This window comes from Chenopodium album, chromosome 22 (assembly GCF_948465745.1).
Source record: "Chenopodium album chromosome 22, dcCheAlbu1.1, whole genome shotgun sequence".
Taxonomy (NCBI): domain Eukaryota; kingdom Viridiplantae; phylum Streptophyta; class Magnoliopsida; order Caryophyllales; family Amaranthaceae; genus Chenopodium; species Chenopodium album.
Genome location: NC_137855.1, coordinates 30,666,046 through 30,687,546, shown reverse-complemented (window position 1 = coordinate 30,687,546; position 21,501 = coordinate 30,666,046). Strand labels below are relative to the sequence as shown.

At 34.2% G+C, this 21,501-nt stretch overlaps 1 pseudogene; it reads left to right on the top strand.

Moving 5' to 3' along the window:
* The first annotated feature begins 14,190 nt into the window (after positions 1–14,190).
* Positions 14,191–18,381, top strand: LOC145604166 (1-aminocyclopropane-1-carboxylate oxidase homolog 1 pseudogene; annotated as a pseudogene).
* Positions 18,382–21,501: the final 3,120 nt, after the last annotated feature.

Below are 21,501 nucleotides of genomic sequence, written 5' to 3'. Positions count from 1 at the left end.
TTAACCACTTTAATTATGGATAATTATTAAAATAACAACTTTAATTATGGATAAGATCAAACTTATCAACTTTTGAAAGATTTGATTTAATCCTTTAATAAACAATATTTATCCAAAATAAAACTGATTTTATCCCAAAATAATTTATAATTATCTTGAAATATTTTCAAAAACTAATATTTTTTTTAAAAAAACCGTGCACCAGCCACCGTGGTGTGGCCAGCCTAAGCCGGCCACGGTGGCCGTACACCTTGCGGTGTACGCTGCCATAGCAGCGGCAGCAGTGCCGCGCAACACTTTGCACGGTGTTGCTGCTGCTCTTAGTTCTCGGACCCCTGCTGCCCTCCCTCTTGGACCACCATCTGCGGCGGCCACTCGCCACCCAGCCGTGGCTTCCGCCTGAAACTACACCAATTTTTTCATTTTTTTTTTCAATTTTAATTAACAACTTTTGTTAAATAAAATTCATGTGGTCCATGATAAATTAAAACATAACTTTTATGCTAATTCATCCAATTAAAATTAAATTCACAATCTAATTTTAAAATCTAGGGTTCTTCATGAAAATAATCCCCAATTTAATTTAACTTTTAAATTAAATCATTGACCATGCAAAATTCACAATTAATACATAAAATCAACTAGATTAAATTCATGAATCATTAAACAAACGAAATTGAACAAAATCAAGCACAAAAATCAGATTTTAGGGCTAATTAGGTTCGAAATTTTCGAAAAATTAGGGTTAGGGTTCGAAAAATATTCGAGCATAATAGGGCAAACACGGTCCTCTTCATGGCTATTTTGAGCATTATTAAATCATATTTAATCAATTCCAAGAGTTAAATCACATTTAATATAATAATTGATCCATAATTAAATTATTCTCCCTCCTAATTGAATTAAAATTGTGGACTATCAAATAATTATTGGCAATATGCGTAAATGCAATAGGCGAACTGATACCACTGTAAGGGTTTATAGGTACTACGCAACAGAAATAAACATGAATCATATTCATATAGTACCTGATCCAAGGACCTTTTCATAACACATAAAGAACACATAATTGTACCTTTGAAGCGTGATTCCACATGCGATCGAGCAAGAACAATGGGAGATAAAGAACCCCAAGCGTGATTCCTCTACTTGGTCCACGGGCACAAGTTAAACCTCCACTAATGCTAGTTAGTCGTGATTGAACGCTTCAATCAACCTTCAACGGAGAAGAGAGACACGAGCTAACCACGAACCACCACGACGAACACCACGAACCACCATGAGGGGCGCCGCACATACAGACGTGAAGGGGAGAGGGGAGGGCCGTGAGGTGAGGAGAGTGTTTAGGGTTTGGGACTTGGTTGCTTCTTTCACAATCTACTGTATGTTGATTGTTACTGCTTCCTTGCAACCCTAGGCATGGATCTTATGTATAGATCACATCTCTAAATAAGAGCCCATGTCAAAATCCCAAAACCCTGATCCTAAACACACTACTCTAGCCCAACACTCTACAGGGTATGTCATAATCTCATGAGGCCCATTAATGGGCCTCTTACTTGTTTAATCCAATACCCTTGTTGTGTGACCTCATAGGATCCATTCTATAAGGCTTTGGGCTATTTAACTAACCCAAATATTAATTATCATATCTAACAACAGATATTAACGACCCTATAGAATGAACTTATTATCTCCATAATAGTGATCCTTGATATATCTAGTAATTGCACTTATCGAAGACATAACTCCTTCAGGTCGTTCTTCTTTCCTTTCGCACTATTATCTTACAAAAGGTCATCTTCAATGTCAATGCCTATATTATACACAACCTGAAAAGTATTCAAGTTGTGTTGGTATTTTAAGTGCTTTGCATATTTTTCTTGAAGGTTCTTGATGAACATCCTTACGGACTCTTTTTCGGTAGGAACCTTAATCATATTAGCTGAAGTTTCCCTCCATTTGTTGAAGAAAGAAGTGAACCCTTCGTTTTCTTTTTGTTTTAACATCTCAAGTTGTCTGTGGTCTGTTTCATCTTGAATGTTGCACTTATATCTATCTATGAAAGTGTTTGTTATTGAGTCCCAAGAAGAGATTTTCTCTTTTCCAAGAGAAAAGAACCACTGTTGACAAACGGTTTCTAAAGACAGTGAGAACAAAGAATGAAAACTCTTCTTATCAATCCTCTTAATGTTCATTATAGTTTCAAAGGCCCTTAAGTGAAAGTAAGGACTGTCAATTGGTTTAAACTTAGGGATGTCATTGACATTGAACTTATGCGGAAGAGATTCCTTGTCCACCGAGACCCCTTGTGAACTAATGTCCTGGAATCTATAATCATTAGAGAGTTTGCCTAAGCTTTCTTGTATGAGCTCCATTTGTTGCTATCTCACGGGGTCATTGACTTGAAGGGCTAAATCCGTCAACCCTTTGGTCATATTAGCCAATTCCTTCCTAAGTTTGTTGACTTCTTCTCGAGTTGCCATTATTTTCTTAGCTTTTCTTTTCCGACTGACTGGTTTATCAAAAAGTTGCACTTGAATAAAGGTGTTGTCCTTGATTAATCACCCCTCTCTCCTTGACCAAGTATTATGGAAAGGAAAATTAGGGATAAGTTCTATATTAATTATTTTGACTCAAGCTCTTTTCAACATGCAATAGATAGGAAGAAAACATGAAAGGAATTAGGAATGGGATGGACCCTCAACTCAAATGACGAAAAAACGACTCATGTATGAACCTAAGACGTGGTCATTGTGACATATACAAAGTGTGTGCTAAGACTAGTGAGTGTAAGTGACATGTTAAGACTTGTGTCATGACCATGTGGCTAGACTATGTGACTAGACTCAAGCAAAGACTAAGTTAAGACTTCACGTATGTGTACTAAATTGGACAAGCTGTAGTATTTAAGTCATAACTTTTGATCTATGACTCTGATTGGGACGAAACCAACGCCTAATGAAACATACAACTCGGGGCTACAGATCCATAGGTTATACGACCAAAACAAGTTGACGCATGTGCAGTATACGGGAATAAAAATCCGGGTTGACTAAAAGGAATTATGACTCGATTTAAGGCATATTTATTAGTTCACTCAAATTAATTAATTAATTAATTAAAAAAAGTCCTTTAGTCATTGGTTAGTTTATTTAAGACTTATTTACAAACACAAGTCAAACCAAACGGTTAGTTTAGTCACATATAAGCTATGCACAAGCAAATAATGCACAAGTAGTCAAGTAGTCACAACATGATGCAATGAGTTTGCAACCTAACCATGGCTCTAGTTCTCTAAAGTTTAAGGATATGGGTTAGTCAAAGAGGGTCCATGGTTATGAGTCCAGATGCATCGCGCGAAAGCCTTACCTTTGAAAGGGTTGGCGCGTATGGATGGGACCCCGCAAGTTAAAAACTTGCTTCCACGGTTTGGTGGATTCACAAACTCGGATGTACCCGTCGTTGCCAGGAGCGTTCGATTGGGTAGATGGAGCATGAACCCCCAGAGGGTTATGGCCATATGTAGAACACATATGGGTTTCAGATCAGAGAGAAAAACTCAATCAGAAAGTAGAATCGAGCCAACAGTGCTAGAAGTGGTCAAAATAACAAGGTAGAGTTCTGGCTCGGTATTGGAAGAACATGGCGCCAGGCGACAGGGACTGTCGCCAGGCGACATAAGTACTTTACAAGCGACAAGCCCTGTTTTCTTACGCTAGTTCCTACATGCCTCAGCAGGTATCTACGTTCTTAGAATTTACCAGATTTCGCAGTATTATATCGATTCTAGTTGTGAAAGATATTTCTCAAATTTCCTACGTGCAAAAATCCTATGTTTTTTACTCATTTCGGATGGTCTATCCAATGAGGATCTTTTTTATGCATATGACAATAATGCTAATCAAAATTACGCACATGAAAACTTAGAAATTTTCGAGTCTCATCCGCTCATTCTAAATCATTGCCAAAATAAATTTCAGGAATTAAAATAGAAATCTTCCCCAGCGGAGTTGCCAAAAAACTGTAGGGAATATCTCAAGCATCATAACCCCAAGCTTGAACCCCACTGTGATCATACAATTAAGTATGGTGGCGTCCAAAGTGAAAAAAAAGAGAGCAAAATAGTCGCCAACAAGTTTTAGGAACTTGTAAACCGTTCACGAGGTGAAGGTTACACCCCTTAACAATCCATAAGATCGTTAAATCCATAAGGTTTTGAACCAAATAGGGTTCGAGGATGAGGGTATGAATCTAATCTACAAAAGAGAGGACCCACCCTATAAAATAGGCCTCTACTATATTCTACTCGTATTCATGTGCGCTTTTTGACTAACATGCAAACAATAGATTAACCCTAAACCTGTTTATCTATGTTGGTTGAATATTAATGCACAAATAAAACTATTATTGGTGATCACTTGAATTAAAATCATATTAGCCTTAACCAAATTATTAATTATCTTATTAGGCGTGATTTCAAGTACAAATTCCCTTTAAACATGCGTAAAAGGCGTGCTAAAGCAATAACAATAAAATAAATCAAGCAACATAATAATAAGCATCATAATAATCATAATAACATAATAAAGCTTAAATATAATAGCAAGATCCTAGGCATGATACTAACAAGATTAATAACAAATCCTAGTATGTCACTAAGCGTTAAAGATCAAAGCTTTAAACCTAACATGATACTAACATGCTATTAGAAAGAATAAGAGACACCCTAAACATGATTCTAGAAAGCAATAAGAGCATCCTAACATGATACTAGGAACTAAACAAATCTAAACATGCTTTCTACATTGAAATAAAAAGGGAGTAAACTAATTACTTACTTTGAGACCTCGTACCTCTTTCTAATAACAAAATACACGCCTTAGTAAACTTCAATGAAAATAATAAAATTAAAGAATTAAATTAAATAATTAAGAAAGAGTTATAAAGTTTAGACTGGATTTGGGACCAAACCCTCAGAAATATCAACCTTTCACGTCTAGGGCGAAGGCAACTTCGAACTTGGCTAGGTATTTCTAGATCATGTGAATGCGGAATTGTATTTGGTAAAAGCTAGTTTAGAAATCAAGAGGGAAAGAATAAGCTATATTGCTTAGAGAGAGAATATAGAGAATTGATGATTGTTGACTGTAGATGAATAAAAACGGAGGTTTAGGACCCTATTTATAGGAAAAAATAGTCCGGAAATAGGTAGAATTTGAAAAGAAATAAAATTCCGCGTTGTCGCCAAAAATCAACCTTGTCGCCAGACAACAAGACTGTCGCCAGGCGACAAGCATGTCGTTTTGCGACAAAGACAGTTTTTTGCAGATTTTGTTTTTATCATATCTTTTGATCCAGAAGTCCAAATAAGGCATACAATATGTCGTTATAAAGCTCTTGAAGTATACTTTCTAATTCAATTAGATTCAGATTAAAATCTTTTGTAGATAAAAATATATGGTCGAAATAGTGGAAGGGTGTCAGTTTTGGATAGAGTTTCGTATTTCTTTCATATCTTTTTCGTTATAGCTCAGAATTAATATTATAATATATCATTGGAAAGATAATTTCAAGATCTACCCAACCACATAAAATTTGGATAAAAAATATGAGGCACGAAAATAATATCTTACTGTCTTTGAACATCTTTAAATCCGAATAGAATTAGGACGGTAAAAAAAAGGAAAGTTTTAATCAAATTCAAACTCTATGATCTTATCTTTTCAAAAAGGATAGTTAAGATTTTTTAGAATCTTATAGAAGATTCTAATCAACCTTATTAGTTTAAAAATAGGATTAACCCTTGGACCCTCCACATGATCATTGGGTCGTAGGTAAAATCCGGTTTGGGCCAAGTTTAGTATTTTGGCCCAACTTCCTCATTATTCATCGGAATTGGGTTTATAATATATCGTTGGAAAGGTCTTTTCGAGCCCCATCCAAATAAACTATTACTGGACCCTTGTCACGGACCAAACTAAACTGGATTAGCTATTTTTAATAAAATAAGGTTGTTTTCAAAAACAGAGAGAAGAGAATTTTAATAAAAGCTAACCGCAACACTTGACTTTTTACACTTTCACTTCATTCGATTATGGTTCGACGCGAAAGGTATTCATCACTGGGTTTGGTTTTGGGGAGACACAAATGGGTGTCTACAATAAGATAAATTTCCGCTCCTCGGGAAGTTAAACTTGAAAATATGTTGCCTTTGATTGCCTCATGTTCTTATTTGATGGCCTCCAAATAGAAGAAAATGTGTTGATAGATGTTTTCGATTGCGTCCAAAGATAAGGTGTTGATACTGAAACCTTTCAAGCCAAGTGCATCTGACTATATAGGTGCTTTCTATAGAGTAAAAATGTTGAAAGTACATATTAGACACTTGTTGTGGGTAAAATATCAATTGTGACTTACTGCGTGTTTTTCGAGAAAAATTAACTGCCAACATCTTGCAGAATCTTTCAAACATATTGAAAAGGCACCTGAAGAATATTCACTAAAAAAACAAATTAACGTGGCATGTTAATGGGCCTTTTTTACGCGTTTACTCATTTTGAACTTTTCCAAAGGCTCGGATTAGGGTTAGGGTTTGTTTTGAGTGAATTGGGCTTTGGTTAAAAATAATATGTAAAGGATGAGTTTGGGCTTATAATGAAGCTTTGCCCCTAAAATTGACTAAATTAGGTGGATGAAAATGAAAATGGGTTGGGGTATGAATGGATTTCAAGAAATTCTAGCTATCTAACCCGGCCAAATTGGCATACATCATTTGATTTGGGTTAGGAAAACATAATCATGTAATCTCCCGGATTTTTGAGAAGTATTTTCTAATTAATTATTATTAAATTTCTAAAAAGGGCATTTCGATAATTTAATGTTTATTTGAATTTCGGAGCCAAATTGATATTTGAATTTTGGCGCCAAAACTATTTTCAAACTTAACTACTATTTTGGATTTTGATTAATATTAACCAACCATTTAATTATCTAAATAAACACAAAAATACAATTAAGTATATTTTCGAATAACATAAATATTCAAATTTATTTCCTATTTATTTTAATTAGTTCCGAAAAGCCTAAACTAATTAGCTCACAAATCGAATTTTCTAAGTAAAGAAAATGTGATTTTGATTAGTTAATCAGGTTAGTTTAATTTAGAACTTCGATCTAATTAGTTATTTTCTACAAATACCGAATTATTTACATAATAATTTTGGATTTCCTAAACTAAAAAAACTAATTCTAATTGGCTTAATATGTCCGAAAATATTGAGCATTATAATGCTCAAAATTTATTGCCAACCAAGCTTAATTAATTTGATTATTGTTAGATTTTGCAAATTAAATATCTTGCCTTTATTTCTATATTTTCCTACTCAAATATAACAAATATATGATCATAGATATTTTGATCTTATTTGTCTCAAAATTATTTTCCAAGCAACCTTTTCTTGCCTTCTTCATTTTCATGATCAACCATGAAATTAATAATTTCCGTATTTCATTTTTTTTAATCAATCATCAAATTCATATTTGCCTTAAACTCTAGTTTTGCTCTTCAAGTAATTCCATAACTCAAAACTTCTATATTTCTTTCTACACTTATTTGCCTAAATTCCTACACTTCTAAGCCAATAAATACCCCAATACACACAAAAACTCACAAACTGCTCTCTTCTTTCTCTTACTTCCTCCGTTATTTAATAGTTGCAACACACACTTTTTCACGGAACTTAAGAAAAGTGAGGTTCATATGGTTGAATATACTTTAAAATGGGATGAGATGTTATTAGGAGTATAATTTAGTGGGCCATGCAATTTAAAAATAAGGGAAATAGTACAACTTTTCCTCAAAATAACTTACCAATTATAGTGTGTTGCAATTTTAGGGAAGTGTTGCAACTATTATAAAATGAAGGAAGTATTTTTCTAACGGTTTCCTTCTCCCTCTCCCTTGATTTTTGCGCCGGCCACCACATCCCATAAGCAACTGTCACCTGCTCCAAACAAACCTGACCGCCATCCACCTGCCACTCGTGGTTCTTCCTAGAACTACAGCTATGACCAAAACAAGTTGACGCATGTGCAATATACGGGAATAAAAATCCGGGTTGACTAAAAAGAACTATGACTCGATTTAAGGCTTATTTATTAGTTCAAATTAATTAATTAATTAATTAAACAAAGTCCTTTAGTCATTGGTTAGTTTATTTAGTCTTAACCACAAGTCAAACAAACGGTTAACACATATATAGTATGCACAACAAAGATGCACAAGTAGTTCATATAGTCACAAAATGATGCAATGAGTTTGCAACCTAACCATGGCTCTAGTTCTCTAAAGTTCAAGGATATGGGTTAAGTCAAAAAAGGGTCCATGGTTATGAGTCCGTATGTATTGCACACAAGCCTACCGTGAGGGTTGGTGCGAATGGACGGGACCCCGCGAGTTCGTGATGAAATCGAACTCGACTCCATGGTTTGGTGGATTCACAAACTTTGCACGTACCCGTTGTTGCACATAAAGTGGATATTCAATTGGGCAGGTGAAGCAAGAACCCCCAGAGGGTTATGTCCATATGTAGAACGCATATGGGTTCAGAAAAGTGAGAAAAGGACTTAATCAATAAGTAAAATCGAGCCAACGGCACTAAAAATGGTCAAAACAAGAAGGCAGATCCCTGGCTCGGTATTGGAAGAACTTGGCGCCAGACTACAGGGACTGTCGCCGCAAAAGAACCTCTGTCGCCAAGCGACAGAACTGTCGCCAAGTGACAGAAGCTCTTTACAGGCGACAAGCCCTGTTTCCTAGACGCTAGTTCCTACATGCCTTGGCAAGTGTCTGTGTTCTTAGAATTTTCCAGATTTCGTAGCGTTTTTTCGATTCCAGTCATGAAAGATATTTCTCAAATTTCCTACGTGTAAAAATCCTATGTTTTTGACTCATTGGTCTATCCAATGAGAACCTTTTAATGCATATGACAATAATGTTAATCAAATTACGCACATGAAATACTTAGAATTTTTCGAGTCTCATCCGCCCATTCTAAATAATTGCCAAAATAAATTTCAGGAATATAAATAGAAATCCTCCCCAGTGGAGTCGCCAAAAACTGTAGGGAATATTTCAAGCATTATGATCCCAAACTTGAACCCCACTGTGATCATACACTTAAGTATGGTGGCGTTCCAAAGGGAAGAAAAAGAGAGCAAAAGAGTCGCCAACAAGTTTTAGGAACTTGTAAACCCAAAAGACAATCCAAAGGACCGTCAACTCCATAAGGTCTTGAACCAAACAGGGTTCGGGGATGAGGGTACGAATCCAATCTACAAAAGAAAGGACCCGCCCTATAAAATAGGCCTCTACTTTGTTCTGCTCGTATTCATGTGCGCTTTTCGAATAACATACAAACATTATATTAAACCTACCCTGTTTATCTATGTTGGTTGAATATTAATGCACAAATAAGACTATTATTGGCGATCACTTGAGTTAAAATCACATTAGCCTAAACCAAATTAATAATTATCTTATTAAGCGTGATTTCAAGTACAAATTCCCTTTAACATGCATAAAAGGTGTGATCAAGCAATAACAATAAAAATATAATCAAGCAACATAATAATAACCAATATTAATAATCATAATAACAATAATTATAATTATGATAAGGTATAATAAAGCTTAATAATAATAGCAAGATCCTAGGCATGATACTAACAAGATTAATAACAAATCCTAGCATGTCACTAAACAATAAAGATCAAAGCTTTAAACCTAACATGGTACTAACATGATAACATGATATTAGAAATAATAAAGAGCATCCTAAACATGATACTAGAAAGCAATAAAAGCATCCTAACATGATACTAGGAATTAAACATTAATAAACATGCTTTCTACAATGTGAAAGAAATAGAGAGTAATAAGATTACATACTTTGAAGCCTCGTACCTCTTTCTAATAACAAAATACACAAGTTAGTAAACTTCAATGAAAATAATAAAGAACAATTAAATAATTAAATTGAAATCAAATTAAACAAAGTTTTGACTAGTTTTGGACCAAACCCTCAGAAAATATCAAACCTTGCACGTCTAGGGCGAAGGCAACTTCGAACTTGGCTAAGAGATTCTAAGTCTTGCGAATGCGGAATATTGTATTTTGTAAAAAGGTTGGTTTAGAAAAAAGAGAGAGAAATTAAGAATTAAGTAATTCTTGATGAGAGAATAGAGAGAACTGATGAGAATTGATGGATAAAAACGGAGGTTTGAGACCCTATTTATAAGGAAATAATCCGGAAAATCATAGAATTTGATAAGGAATAAAACTACACGTTGTCGCCAGGAATTCACTCTGTCGCGACGCGACAGGGTCTGTCGCGAGGCGACAGCCTTGTCGTTTGGCGACAACCTGGTTTAAGCGCGTTTTTCCACGCGGAATCCGATCTTTAATCAACTTGATCTACGGAATCCGTACAGAAGATAAAAAGCGTTTTTTAAAGATAATAATAATAATAATGATATTAAAAATAATAATAATAATATTTTATTCCAAATAAAAATCCACTTTAAAATAAATAATTATTAAATCTAATAATATTAGAATTAAAAGGAACCTTCTAGAAACTTCTAGAAAATTATAATTAATCCTAATAATTTTTAGGAATAATAATTAACATTGGGCCCTCCTCTAGATCATTGGGCCGTATGTAAATAATTAACCGGGCCCAGTTTAGTATTTTGGCCATAACTTCCTCAATATTCATCGGAATTGGGCTTATACTATATCGTTGGAAAGATCTCTTCGAGCCCCATCCAAATACACTATTATTGGACCTTAATTACGGACCAAACTAAACTGGCTTGGCTAATTTTAAATAAACAGAGTTATTTTCGAAAACAGAGAGAAGAGAATTTTTAATAAAACTAAACCGCAACACTTGACTTTCAAACACTTTCACCTCATTCGATTATGGTTCGACGCGAAAGGCATTCATCACTGGGTTCGGTTTTGGGGAGACACAAATGGGTGTCTACACATATTATGACACGTGTCATGATTTAATCTTAGGATTTTTTGACATTTGCTACCACCTAAAACACCTAGCTTCATATTTGCTATTGTTTTAATTTTTTTTTTTTAACTTTGCTACCACCCTAAACAGATTTTGTTAGAAATTAATTCCCCATGCCTTACACCGTTACAATTTCCGTTAGTGGGGCCGTACCACCGTCTAGCCACCCCACTGCCACCCCTCCCCCTCCCTCTTGCCGGTGGCCGGCGCCCAAAATTACGGTCGATGCCGGCGACCCCACCCCCCTCCCTTCCCCCCACCCACGAAACCAACCCCCACCTCCCTTTCCCCCACCCACCAAAGCCAACCCCCACTGAATTCAACCCCCCTCCCCGTTCCCTCCACCAATGCAGCCACCAATTCGCACCAATTCGCAGCCACCAATTCGCACCCACCTGAACACCAACTCCGCCACCAATTTCGCAAACCCTCCTCAATTTGCAGCCACCAATTTGCACCCACCCGCAACACCATTAGGGTTAGGGGTGTCGGTTTTTTGGTGGGGGAAGGGGAGGGGTTAGATTGTGGTGGGGTAACGGGGAGGGGGGCTGATTTCGGTGGGGGCTGATTTCGGTGGGGGCTGGCTTTGTGGGTGGTGGGGTTGGATTCGTGGGTGAGGGATAGGGAGGGGGGTTGGCTTCGTGGGTGGGGAAAAGGGAGGGGGTGAGGTCGCTGGCACCGACCGAATCTTTTGGCACCGGCCGGGGGGAGGGGTGGCAGTGGGGTGGCTGGTTTTTTTCTTTTTTTTTAATTTTTCTTTTTTTTAATAAACTTAACGGAAATTCTAACGAATTCAGTTAAGTGGTAGTGATTTCTAACCAACTCTAATTTAGGTGGTAGTAAATTAATTTTTTTTTTTTTAAAAAAAACGGTAGCAAATCAGAAGCGAGGCGTTTTAGGTGGTAGCAAATGTCAAAAAATCCTTCATCTTAATGACTAGCAACCTCCGTTAGTCATTAATGACATTTGGTGAATTTTTTGTAAGCTTAGTTACATTTGGTGAATTTGTGAAAATTTCACGGCATTTGGTGAAAATTAAAAACTCAGCGACGTTTGGTAAAATTATTGTTTCCCTAAACTGAACAACATAAGCATTAAAGGAAAAAGAAAACCCATAAAACATGACTTTTAAGGTCATGGATGAAGATCACGAATAAACCCAAAAGGCATTTAACTTTTTCTGAGGTGTTCTAAATTAAATCAAATGTTCTAATTTAGTACTCACATAGTCACATGTTCTAAACCATAAATTAGTTAAGTTTGATGTTATAAATTTTAAATAACTTTTCCCAAAATTTTAAATAACTTGTTCCAAAATTTTAAATAACTTGTTCCAAAATTTTAACTTATATGTTCTAAATTTTTAAACGTGTGTTCTAAGATTTTTAATTATATGTTCCAGATTTTAAAGCGTATGTTCTACTTTTTACTCATATGTTCTAAATTTTTACTCACATTTTCTATATTTATATCAGTTGTTCTAAATATTTATTCACATATTCATAATCTTAAATCAAATGTTCTTAATTTTACACATATACTTTAAATTTCATAAAGCAAATTTTCTAAATTTTTAATTACTTGTTCTAAATTATGACTCATACAGAAGTTCTAAATTATTACTCATATGTTCTAAATTTTAATTTAAGCCACATGCTCTAAATTTTAACTCGTATGTTCTAAATTTTTACTCACGTGTTCTAAATTTTAAATCAGTTCTCATATAAGTATGAATTCTCAAATATGGACCTATTCTCATCGGATCCCTCCCCTATCTAGATATTTATACATATTTAACAAACTCGCATATAACACCGTGCCAATAAAAGTACGTGTTACATTTTAAAAAAATGAAGGGAGTATCTTGTGATCAAACTAAGTGTGTATGGCGTGAAGACTAACTTTTCACAACTCGAAACAAGAAAATTTTGTTTGTTTATTCTCTTGATATATTCACACATGATAAAGCAATGGCCACATGTCTTTTGTGCAGTAGCTTATTAGCTGTCTATCTGATTATTTCTAATTTATGATATTCACATGGATAAGTATGCTAATTACACTAGCTTAGTTGTCTATCGATTATTTCCAATAAATGATATTCACATTGATGATTAAGCTGATTACACTAGCTTAGCTGTCTATTTATTATTTTTCAATAAATGAGATTCACATGGATAAGCAAGATGATTACACCACCTTAATTGTCTATTATTAATTATTTGATTATTTCCAATTAATGAGATTCACATGAATAATTAAGATGATTAACCCATGATTTCCTCATGCATATGGCCTATTGATATTATATATATACATATAATGAATTATGCCTCTCATATTTTTCATCAACACTATAATAATTGGAAGCACAAAAAAAATAAAAATAAAAATAAAAAGAAAAGCTGATTACACTAGCTTAGTTGTATATTTATTATTTCAATAAAAGAGATTCACATGGATAAGCAAACTGATTACACCACCTTAATTGTCTATTAATTATTTGATTATTTCCAATTAATGAGATTCACATGAATAATCAAGTTGATTAACCCATGATATCCTTATGCATACGGGCTACTGGTAGTGTGTGTGTGTGTGTGTGTGTGTGTGTGAGTGTGCGTGTGTGTATATATATGTATATATATGTGTATATATATGTATATATATGTGTACATATATATACATATATTTACATATATGCATATATTTACATATATATGCATATATATACTTATACTGAATTATGCCTCTCATATTTTTCATCAACTCTACAACAATTTGAAGCACAAAAAAAAAAAAAAAAAAAAAAAAAAAAAAAAAGTTAATTACATTAGCTGTCTATTTATTATTTTAAATAAAAGAGATTCACATGGATTAGCAAGCTGACTGCACCACCTTAGCTGTCTATTGATAATTAATGAGATTCACATGAATAACCAAGTTGATTAACCCTTGATTTCCTCTTGCATACAGCCTCCGATAGTATATATACATATAATGAATTATGCCTCTCATATTTTTCATCAACTCTACAATAATTTGAATCAAAAAAAAATCCTTTTAAAGTTAGTCTATCAAAGAAAGCTTTTAAGGTTCAATGGATACCCAAAATGCCTTCGATGAAACACAAAGTCACCATGATCGATTTAATGAACTCAAGGCGTTTGATGAAGGAAAACTTGGGGTTAAAGGGCTTGTAGATGCTGGAATCAAAAAAATTCCTAGGATGTTTGTCAGACCGCTTGAGGATCGTTTAAAAGATTTTGCTACATGTACTGACAATATTAGTGTGCCGATAATAGACTTAGCTAATTTTGGTGAACGTAAAGATCAGACTGCAGAGATTGCCAAGGAAATTATTAAGGCAGCAAAGGAATGGGGATTTTTTCAAGTGATTAACCATGGGATTTCGAAGGAATTGTTAGAAACGATGATTAACCGAAGTCGAATGTTTCACGAACAAGATGTTGAAACAAAGAAAATGTTCTATAGTCGCGATTTTCAATCAAAGCGTGTGTTTTTTATTAGCAACTATGACTTGTATCACTCAAAGGCTGCAAATTGGAGAGACACTTTGTATGTTAACGCTCGACAAACTGGCGGTATTGTTGATCCTCAAGAGTTGCCTCCTATATGCAGGTATGTTGATATTTGTCTCACATTACATACACTTGATTAAATTCCAAAATCGTATTATAAGATTAGTGTTACTATACTATGTACATAAAATGTATACTCCCTATGTGCCCTAATAAAATTTAATGTAACTAAACCTAGTGAATAAACAAAAATCATTTATTCATTTTTAAGTACTTTTTAACAACCAAACTAGATGTTATCTTATTTTCTTTATTCAAATCTATTAATTATTATTATTGAACCATATTCGACCCATTAATCTGTAGATTATTTTATTTTATATTTACATTAAAGAAATTTTGAAGTTTAACACACAAAAAAGAACATGAAGTAGGTTTTTAACACCAAATCTTTCAAAAGTTATATTTTACCACCACAAAAAAAATCACAGAAATTGTTTTTCACCAGCACTTATCGAATTCCATCCAAGAATTCACTAGTGGGCCATACTGCCCATTTGTCCACTTTCACCAAGGAATTGGTAAAAAAAAGTATTAAAACCTAACACCCAGCCAGTCCCACCCTAGAGCCACCACCAACCCCTGCCATGGCCCGTCGCTAACCTCCACCCCTGATGGTTGATACGCCCCTCCCTAGCCCCTACCACTGATATCTTCCCCTTCCCTTCCCCCACCTCAATCCCGGCCTAAAGCCTTTCCCCCACCCCAAACAACCACCCCTACTTTTCATCCACTTTCAAAACGGCCGATTTCGACCACCAAAATTAACCGTTTTAGAACTGCTTTGGTCAAAAATTGGTCATTATAAGGGAAGGGATCGAGATAAGGAGGGTGGACTTTGATAATGTAAGAGGTAGAGGCCCAAGGGTAGGGTACCGACAGAGGGCTAAGGGTGCGGGAGGTGTTTTTAGGGTGGGGCTAGTTGGGGAATTAAGTTTTAGGTTTTAAATTTGTTTCTTCTTTGTTAGATCAATACCCTAACAAAACGTGGACACGATGGGCACCACTTAACGAATTATTGGATGGAATATGTTGAGTGGTGGTGAAAAACAATTTTTAAGATTGTTTTTGGCGGTAAAATACAACTTTTAAACGATTTGGTATTAAAAACCAATTTCATGCTTTTTTTATGGTGTTTAAAGTAGTAATTAATTTGACTTTACAAATTAATGTAAAAAAATGTATACTTTAATTGTTTCTTGTATTTATTTTTGTATTTAACAACTTTGTTTCTTTAGTTTATATGTGTTTTGATTCTATAAAGTTGATAATTTTTTACTTAGGACACTAATCACGTAAGTTAATTTGACTCGGGTAAAGTCTTGTTTGATTTATCTCAACTTTTATTTTTCGAATTCAAAACTTATAAAATTTGAATTTATATGTTGGCAAACATGCCTAAATGGAATGTTTCTACTAAAAATAAAATGTGGAAAACAATAATTATTTAAATTTTACTTTTTTAAAAGTTTGAAAATATAATGGTAAAAGCATGTAAGATAAAAATTTTGAACTTATAATTAAATTTTCACTTGACTTTTGCAGCATATTCTAAAGTAATATTTGTTAAATAAAAAAACTACATGTGCACCCGGTAGATATAGATATAGATTCGAAAATTCCAGTTTGTGAATTTTGATGCGTATTGAAAAATAAAAGGGAAATTCTCAATGGTACTCTTCAACTTTCTTTTTTTCTCATTGGTAAACACTAAAATAACAAATTATCAATGGTAATCTATAAGTTGTAAATCTAATTCAGTGGTAACATTAGTTAAGCATTTTATTAAATTATTAACCATGGTTAATGTTTTAAAATGGAAGGAAAGAAGAAATGCCTAAAATACCCATATTGAAAAAACCCACCACCTACTTCTTCCCTACCACCCCCTGCCCGCCTTGCCGCAACTACTTAGATCACCTCCTCGGCGTCGGTGCCAGGCTTCCTTGCCGCCGCGATTCCTTCTTCACCGGCACCAATTTCCAAAAACCTCCTTCCACAACCACCTGCTCTTCACCATTGCCATTGATTTTCCACCGTGATTTGCAAAATCCGACCCGGATAACAAACTCACCAAAAACCCCAGCAAATCTAAGCCAAACCCCCCATATTCGAGCTATTTCAAGCCAAAACCCCCCATTTGCGAGCATAAATCGACCCAAAACACCCTAAAACACCTTGAATCAAGCAAATAACGACTGAAAATTCAAATCAAAAGCTAGATTTTGCCCCCAAAAACCTTAGAAACTTCGACCAAAAATCTGAAAATATGAGTTTGGTTTGGGTTACTTTTCAGAGTTCCGTCTTCCGGAAAATGTGACAGAAATTTGAAGAGAAAGAGAGTGTTCTGCAAATTCGAGAGGGAAATTTTTTTGAAATTTATGAAAGGGTGGTGACTGAGAATCAGGGGAAGGAGAGAGAAACAGGGGAAGGAGAGAGAATCAAGGAAAAAGATGTGAGGAATTCGGGGAAGGAGAGGGTCGTCGGCACCAAGGGAAGGGAAGAAGAGGGTCGCCGGCGCCTTGGGAAGGGAGGAGACGGTCACCGGTCGCCGCTAGCAGGGGAGGTGGGCTCGCAGTGGGTTGGGGTTAGGTGGCTGGGGTTTTTTTAATTTTTTTTATTTAATTAATAGGGTTATATTAGTCATTATGCCTCTAGTTAACTAGGGTTAAGGTAATAATAATGGTATGATGTCATTAATGTTACCACTGAATTTGTTTTACAAATTATAGATTACCATTGATAATTTGTTTTTTTAATGTTTACCATTGAGAAAAAAAGAAAGTTGAAGAGTACCATTGAGAATTTCCCAAAATAAAATTCCCTTTGAGTTTCTTCTCATCTAATTCAAACTTTTAATGCAAACTTAATCAATTTATAAGAGGGTACATATAAGCCTTATGTCTCCCTTACAATACAAATGGTCGATTTAAAATATTTACATATAATTTATATAATAAATACTTTTTTGCAGGGATGTAATGTTAGAGTACATTAACCATATCCATAACCTTGGTGATCGCATACTTATGTTAATCTCATTAGGTCTTGGACTTGAACCCGAATGTCTTGGGAATATCGCAAAATGTAATAAAAGTTGGGCCATAGTTAACAGCTATTACCCAGCATGTCCAGAGCCAGAATTGACTATGGGAATAGATGCTCATGTTGATACTACATTTGTCACAATACTCCTACAGGACAATATTGGTGGACTCCAGGTTCTTTATGAAAACAAATGGGTTAATATTAAGCCTGTTACTGGTGGTTTGATTGTTAACTTTGGAAAAATACTTCAGGTTGTTTTTTCATTACCTTATAAACTGAATTATTAAAATATCTAGTTCTTAATGTGTAATTTTGAGTTTTATATATTTGCGATATACTTCTTTTAACTCTTATCTTATATCTTACAGATGATAACTAATGATATGATAAAAGGTGCAAGTCACAGAGTAATTGCAAAAAAGGTGGGACCAAGGCAATCTATTGCATTCAATTTTAATGGTGTTTACTCATCTAAGAAGATACATGGTCCAATAAAAGAGCTAACATCAGAAGAAAATCCACCTATTTATAGGAAATTCTCAACCGAGGAACTCATCAAAAGCTTTTTATCTAAATCACTTAATGAGGTTGGAGACAATCTCGATGATTTTAAGCTTCAACATCATGGTGATGGCTTGTAATTATCTTAGGGGATGGATGTTACAAAATTGTGTTCAACTGCTACATAATAAACAAACTTTTATTATATTTGTGTAGCAATATTTATGTTCCCATTTCACTTTTATGAAAAACCTTAATTTTGTTATTATATTTTTTATCTAAATGATTGTTACTATGTGATTTGTAGCATGCATGTGTGTTAGAAATAATAATATTTGTAACCCTTGTATACTTAACGGACGAAGTTGGTTACAAAAGTCCCGTTTTTGTCGGTTACAAATGACGTTTTTTCTACTAGTGAATACAGAGTTTAGTTTTTTTTTTTTATTTCGTATCTATTATACAAATGCTACTTCGTATTTGCCTATTTTCATGTGTATAAAAAGCATTGTGTTTTAAATGACGGTTTATGTAAACCAAAACCCACGAACGTAACAATTTTTATTTGAGAATGAAGCCGGAAGCTGAGCAAATACCAATGACAAAAAAATTTCAAAGAATCAATCCAAATAGAAAATAAAGCCCCAACTAGAATAACCACTCACCTTATTATCGACATAAAGAGTAACACAAAAATAAAAGGTAGCCCACCCGGCCCGCCGACGATCACTAATCGCTGACCATCTCTTACTGACTTTGGTATAAATGTATACTCCCTCCGTTTTTTTTAAGTGACATAATTTGACCGACACGCAGTTTTAGGAGATTTATTGACTTTAATAAAATAAGATGTTTGTGGGGTAGGTTGGAGGAGTGAGAAATGATATAATCTGTGGTTTATACACACGGGTGTACAGTGCTCATCGTACACCCGGATGAATAAAAAAAAGGCGGAAAGAACATCTTGTGTTTCGTAAGGAACATACATGTATTTGACAAAGAACATGTTTGTATTTGACAACAACATGCATAACCAAAGAACATAAAGATATAATAAAAAGAACGAGATAAAAACTTAAAAATTTTCTGAAAAATTATACATTAACGGAAAAAATTTAGAGGTGATAAAAAATCGAGTAGGGCCAGGCCATACCATAATTTCTCGTGCCCAAACCGGTGAAAAAGTAGCGGGTTTTCGGGCTTTATTCGAACCCGGTTCGGATTTTAACTAAAAATGCATTTTTAGGCTTGCCCAAACCCACTCTATTTCGGGTTGGATCGGGTCGGGCTGTGAGTCATGCCAATGTTGATCACCTCTTTAAAATTCTTTACCAAATATTTCATTTCCCCAAAAAATAGTTTTCTATCTCTCCAAAAAAATCAACTTCCCATAATAATTTAGTTTTTTTACTTTAATATTATTTTCATTTAAAAATAATATAAGATTTTAATATCAAATTTCAAAATAACATATGTTAAAAGACCATAATTTATATTGGAAAGTACATATAGTTAATACCTAAATAACACACTGATCAAACTCAAAAAACATACGATAGTAAAAGATATATAAATATAACATATGATAATAAAAATAGAATTTGGGCGTCACTACGACCTTAAAGAACATACACGCCAAATTTAAACAACATACTTTGTAGCATTAAACCTAAAAAAACATATATGTTTATCAACATATGTTAAATAACATAAATTATAATGTAAAACACATATAATGATACTCAAAGACCACACTGATCACACTCAAAGAACATATTAAAGGTATGTTCTTTGTCAAACATAGATATGTTCTTTATCAAACATTGTATGTTCTTTCTGCCTTTTTTTTGTTTACCCGATGCACCATGCGCATGGTGCACCCGAGTGTATTATCTAATGATAAAGTAAAAGAATGTGAGGGGAATTGGGGATCATGAAAGGAGTGAGAAATGATAAAGTAAAAGATAGTGGGGTGAAGATATATTATTAAAATGTAAGGAATTTCTAAAAGAAGAAGTGAGTCACTTAAAAAAACGACCTTTTAAGGAAAGTGTGTCACTTTAAAAAAAACGGAGGGGTAATGTATTAATGTTACTTCAATGGTGTGGATTTAAGAAGGGGAAATTATCCCACATGAAAAGAAAATGATGACTTTGATGTATTTGTTAACTTGTGTACACTATTATATTGTAGGCGTTGTTTGAATTGCGCGTACGTGGAGCTTAGGTGAATATGCTTGGAAATAAATCATAGGAAGTTGGATTTGACAAATAACAAATAGGGACAAAAAAGTAGGGAACCGCTTCTTGTAAATCGTTCATGGATCATCAAAGCCAACCACGATAAGGGATCAACCAAGAGGTAACAACGAATTGATCCATGAAGGTTACACCCAATTCATAATCTATGATATTACTAACTCAATAGTGGTCCTGAACCATAACTAGATATGCCAAGATGATAGTATGGATTGAGTCATAAAGTGAAGTAATGTCACCCGTATTGGCCTCTACTCGATTCTTATAATGACATGTATTATTTGCAACTCAAAAGACATACAAACAATATTCAATTTGCTCCAAACTGTTTGATCCATGAAGGTTACACCTAGTTTATAAACCATGAGATTCTTAACTCCATAGCAAACTTGAACCATATATAACTGGATATTCGGGGATGATGGTATGGATTGAGTCAAGAACTCAATGTTGCCTGTATTGGCCTCTACCCGATTCTTATAGCGTCATGTAATTGCAACCCAAAAGACATACAAACAAGATTCAATTCTCTCCAAACTAATTAATATAAATTGGTTGAATATTAAATGCACACATAAATCTAATAATTGTGATCACTTAAATATAACTACAAGATTACTAGGAACCTAAAATTGTTGTTCAAATTATCTTATTAGACGTGATTTTTAGTTACATATTCCCAATTAAACATGAAATATAGGTGACCAAACACAAATAAAATAAAATAAAATAAATCAACTAGATTAAATATGCGTGCATAAAAATGTTGGAAGCAATAACTCAATAAAATTAAAATTAAAACCGACATAAAAGCATCCTAACATGATAATAATTATTGATAATAAAAAGTCATAGGCATGATACTAACAAGATCAATATAACACCTAAAAAAGATACTAATAATTAGAAATTATGATCCTAAACATGTTACTAGCAATCAAAAAAAAAATAATTAGAGTAAATAAAACCAAAAGAATTAAATAATACTCAATCCAAATGTAC